Source organism: Nansenia antarctica (assembly GCF_963989245.1).
Source record: "Nansenia antarctica genome assembly, chromosome: 11".
Classification (NCBI taxonomy): Eukaryota; Metazoa; Chordata; class Actinopteri; order Argentiniformes; family Microstomatidae; genus Nansenia; species Nansenia antarctica.
Genome location: NC_137681.1, coordinates 28,096,033 through 28,101,032, shown reverse-complemented (window position 1 = coordinate 28,101,032; position 5,000 = coordinate 28,096,033). Strand labels below are relative to the sequence as shown.

Below are 5,000 nucleotides of genomic sequence, written 5' to 3'. Positions count from 1 at the left end.
TTTACATTTTTCGAAAGAAAAGTCAAAGCATTAGAACGTAGAACGGAAAATCGCACGCGTGCTTTGCGGTTTGCGCTTTTCGCTTTGCGCTTTTCGCTTTGTCCCGATTTGGCCTGAATTTTTTTTTCCGTCAGGAGATTTTGTTTTTGCTTTAATCCCTGAATGACCCCACCCATGGCTGTTCTAGTGTTAATGACCCCACCCATGGCTGTTCTAGTGTTAATGACCTCACCCATGGCTATTCTAGTGTTAAGGACTCCAAACATCCTTCAGAATGTGATTCTATATCAGAGCATGCATCACGACCCATAACATGGTCCGGCAGTGGCTCAGGAGGTAGAGCCCGGCGTCTAATGACCGCAAGGCCGGCGGTTTGGTGGTCCGATCCCCGGCTGGCCACGTGTCGAGTTGTGTCCTTGGGCAAGACACTGAACCAAATGTCTCCCAATGAGCGGGCCGGCGCCTTGCATTGGTAGCTTGCCGCTATTGGGTGATGTGTGAATGTGTGTGTGAACGGGTGAATGAGAGGCCATTGTAAAGGGTTAGGGTTAGGTGAATGAGAGGCCATTGTAAAGAGTTAGGGTTAGGTGAATGAGAGGCCATTGTAAAGGGTTAGGGTTAGGTGCTATTTCATTGCAGTCAATTTCGAAAGGCTTTGTAATTCGTCCCTGACATGAAGTAGAGCCACTGATTCGTGTCATTTGAGGTCAGTGCTGAAGTTGACTGATTAATCATTCAGTAATTACTCATTACATGAAAGGTGATCAGAGCTCAGCAGCTTAATGAGTCTGTCTAGCCATGGTCACATGGTTAGAACAATGGAGAGGAGCCTATGGTCTTGAGTGACGATAGACTTCTATTGGTCAGTCTCCTAGCACCTGATTGGTGGACAGTCATTATTGTCTTCCGGTTGAATACAGACGCAGTATCAAACGTGTCATTTTACACTGTGATCTCTCACGCCGTATCGGGAAGAGCAGCGCTTGAATACAGCTGCAGTAACAACACTTTTATCTGTATCTTTGTATTCGTTGTCTTATTATGTTGTTAAATGTTTATCTGTTATTTTCTATACATATGTATCTATTCTTGTCATTTTTTATTCTCTTACCTTTCTTATCCTCCTTTTTTTGTATTTTAGTTGGTTTTTTTATTTGTTTTTTGCTATATGTAAAGCACTTTGAATTGCCCCTGTTGTATGAAATGTGCTATACTTGCCTTGCCTTGATTATCCACATAGTGACAGAGTGAATTACATTAACGTTTTTTTTGTTTTTGTCTTCCAGGATCTCCCCACCTCCTCCACCACCCCCTCCACCACCCCCACCACCACCACCCTGCCTCAGTGTACCCCCCCGACCCTACGATGGTCCAGCCCCCCCCCCAACACCCCCACCCCCCCCAGCACTACCACCTGCCCCCCTACATGGGCCAAACCCACTTCCCCTTCCCCTACCCCGCCCCCCCAGGCTCCCCCCAGCCAGCAGCCGCCCACCCCCACTCCTCCCCCTCCCCCAACACGGCCCTGCACTCCCCCGGGGACGACTTCACCGAGGCCGCCAACCTCCCCCCGACGCCCCCCCCCCACCACCCTGGCCTGTGGCCCCCCCCCCACACCCAGCCTCTCTTCTCCCTGGCCAACGTCATCTCCATGGCGATGAGCATGGCCCACTCCTTTATCCCCCCCGGCCAGGGGATGTTCCACCCCCAGCTACCCCCCCACATGACCCCCCAGGGCTACCCCCCCTCCGTCTACCCCCCCCAGTACCCCCAGACCTCTCCAGCGGAGGTCCCCTACCCCCCCCAGCCCCCCGGCGGTGTCTACCACAGCCCAGACAGCGCACCGCCCGGATGGCCCGGCTGGCCGCATTCCAACATCTCTCCTCCTCCTCTGCCACCTACGACTCTGCCCTCTACCCTCCCCCCTCACCCTCAGGTGGCTGACAGCGCCCCCTCCAGCCTCTCACAGGACGGTAACCAGGGTTACAGGGTCCCTTACCCAGTCCAGTCCCAGGACCAATCGGATAGCTCGAACTCGACGTCGTCTGACATGACCCCGTCCCCCCCAGACAGCCCGGAGAGCACGGTGAGTCACCCACCCACCGACCGACTAGGTCATGATGTCATACGTGATCTGACTGACTGTCATGATGTCATACATGTGATCTGACTGACTGTCATGATGTCATACATGTGATCTGACTGACTGGCATGATGTCATACGTGATCTGACTGACTGGCATGATGTCATACGTGATCTGAAGACCTCCATCTCTTCAGGCTACACCTTAACTGTCCCTCCTGAGACATCTACATCTCCTCTATCCCCTGTACAGTTTCTCTACTGTTAATTTAAAAAACAACACAACAATACAACAACAGAAATCTTATTTCTTCTTACTTCTAGCATTATGACTGCCAATGGCCCATGGCCTGACATAGATGAGTTTTTCCTGCTATGTCTGGTGGATAGATTTTCACTATTTTCGCTTTCATAGATTTTTTAAAAATGCCGGTCGAGAGAGGACGCTGGCATTGCTTGTTCGCTGCTTCTCCGCCCCGAAATCTAGGTGTAATTGCAGTATACAGAGTAGATTGTCCTACAAAGACACTTAGATTTAGATTTAGTAATCTAAAAATGTATTAATCAATTTTGGGGTTTCTTTTTATTTTATTACTCGATCCTTTCAGTTTGTAAAGCGTCTTTGAGTGTCTAGAAAAGCGCTATATAAGTCTAATGTATTATTATTATTATTATTATTATTATTATTATTATTATAGATGATTCACTCACTCAGACAAATGTATTTGTTGTAAGTTGCTTTGGATAAAGGCGTCTGCTGAATGCCAAACATGTAAATGTAACGATGAAGAAGTTACCTTATTCTAGGGAAATACTTGAAAGATTAAAACGTAGCTTCATGCTAAGCCCACTGGAAACATTTGGCTCCCTTCTTTGAAAGTGACCAGGCGACCTCCGGTTGAGCGTGAAAGCTTGAGTAGCTCAGAGAAACGCCTCCCTCCAAACACCTTCATTTCATTTCACATTCTGACGAGTTACAAATTCAGTTTCGGACAGGGCTGGACTGGGACAAAAATTAGGCCCTGCCATGTGGCTCAGACCGGCCCAACACAATCGGTCCGACACTGCCGATCAACATGCTGGCAGTCTGTTGAATATAACATTTGTAAAACCCCCTATAGAGCGGAGTAAGTGACATGGACAGCAAGTATACCAGCAAATCAGCAAAGTTCTCATTTACATGTACACACAGGCTGCATGATTGCATTATGTTACACCAGAAGCCCAGTCATTTCAAATGGAAGGTTGCAAGACAACATTATTGGGTTGCAGACTGCATGAGTTTTATTTCTCCATGCAATAAAAAGCATTCATTAGTTCTGAACTAGGCTAGTGTAGATTTTTTTTTAAAATATTTTTATTTTCAAATAAAAAGTATTATTAACACCTATTGTTGGTATTGCATTTATGTCAGTGACAGTGATACCTCAACTTGCTAGCTAGCAACAAAATAGAAAGTCACAAAATGCAGAACACCCCCATCTAACGTTAGCTATAGAGTCCACAGCCAAGCAGCACTAACGTTACACCATGAGAGAGATCACTGTGTGTGCATGAATTCCAGCCAAGTCCTGGTGAAGCGCAATGCAATCATGCTGCCTGTACGGGTTAGCATAAGTCATAAGACATTCTCTGCTGCTGCTCCCTTAATCTGGCCAATGCAAGCGACTAACATAACTTTGCTTTTGTAAAACCAAGTAACAACATTGCTTACCTCTCTAGCTGTGTCCTGTCTCCTCCTCAATTGCTAACGGCACATCAGTGCTAACGTTAGTTAGCGGTAAAGATTTTGCTGTGGCAGCCGCAGCTGTAGTAGGCCTAGCCCCCACAGTCGATGCAGAGAACATATCTGTCAGTTTCTGACATTTTGAGGCATCCTCTGCTAGCTTCTTACTTTTTTTCTCCCTAATTTTCTGGGCACCCCCTTTCACTATCTTATCTACGAACATGACACTGTACTTGGGTTGTCGGCCGAGGGATCAGAGTGGGGGAGGGGGCCGATGGACAGCAGGGCCTAAGCATGTGATTGGGCCAGCCCATGTGTTAGTATAAACGGGGGCCGCCGCTTGATTCCGCGCTAGTTGATGCCGTGCTATTTTGGGCCGCGCTAGTTTTTTTGGGGGGGGGGGTCAGGCGGCCCGACCGGCCCAAAACTAGCGCGGCCCATCTGCCAGCGGGCAGAAAGATTGTATGGCCAGTCCAGCGGTGGTTTCGGATGAACTTATTTGACCAAAAAAAAGGCTCATAGTAGCCTACATCACAGTGGTGCAAACGTGTCACCTTTAGGTGAAATTCGCCATTTTTACCTCAAAATAGGTGACCTACTGTATGTGAATCATGCAGATCTGCAAAAAAAATATTTGGGGAAGGGGGGGGTCTACATCTCATCTCATCCAAGTCACATGATGCTCAAGCTAACATCTTCCTGTCTGCTAAACTCTGCTGCAGTTGAAATAAAACGTCTTAAAAAGTTCTTAAGATGGAAGTAGAAACATAAGAAGTAATCAAATAAAATAACATAGAAGTTATTTCTATGTTGCGATAACTTCTCAACAGGAATTTACAGGGTTCATTCAAACTATCGTAATTCTTGAACTATATGTGCAATCGAAAAAAATCCAACAGTTTCTGAAAGCACAGAAGTTGCACTCTCTAGCCATTTAGGGTTATTACGGTAGTTCACCAAAAAAACAAATGCACTGACCTCAAAGTGTCATGGAGTGATTTGAAGAGAAGCAGTATTTTAGCGGTGTTTTATACTTTAGTGAATTTCTGTACATATATGTTTGTGATTGTGAAATGTCACAAAGACCATCTAGGCTAGGGTAACCAATCCACCTAAAAGTTTCATCGAGGACGACGATGTAAGTGACGAAGGACTGATTTCTTCTTCTGAACCAGGGTATGGAGGTTAGTT

General features: G+C 46.6%; 1 pseudogene across 1 annotated transcript in view; it reads left to right on the top strand.

Moving 5' to 3' along the window:
• The window catches only part of LOC308168073 (serine/threonine-protein kinase WNK4-like), a 74,416-nt pseudogene that overhangs the window by 62,679 nt on the left and 6,737 nt on the right, over nt 1-5,000 (top strand). Inside the window, exon 12 of the transcript in view lies at nt 1,347-2,086. The product of the transcript in view is annotated as a serine/threonine-protein kinase WNK4-like (transcript). The remainder of the gene's footprint in view (nt 1-1,346; nt 2,087-5,000) is intronic.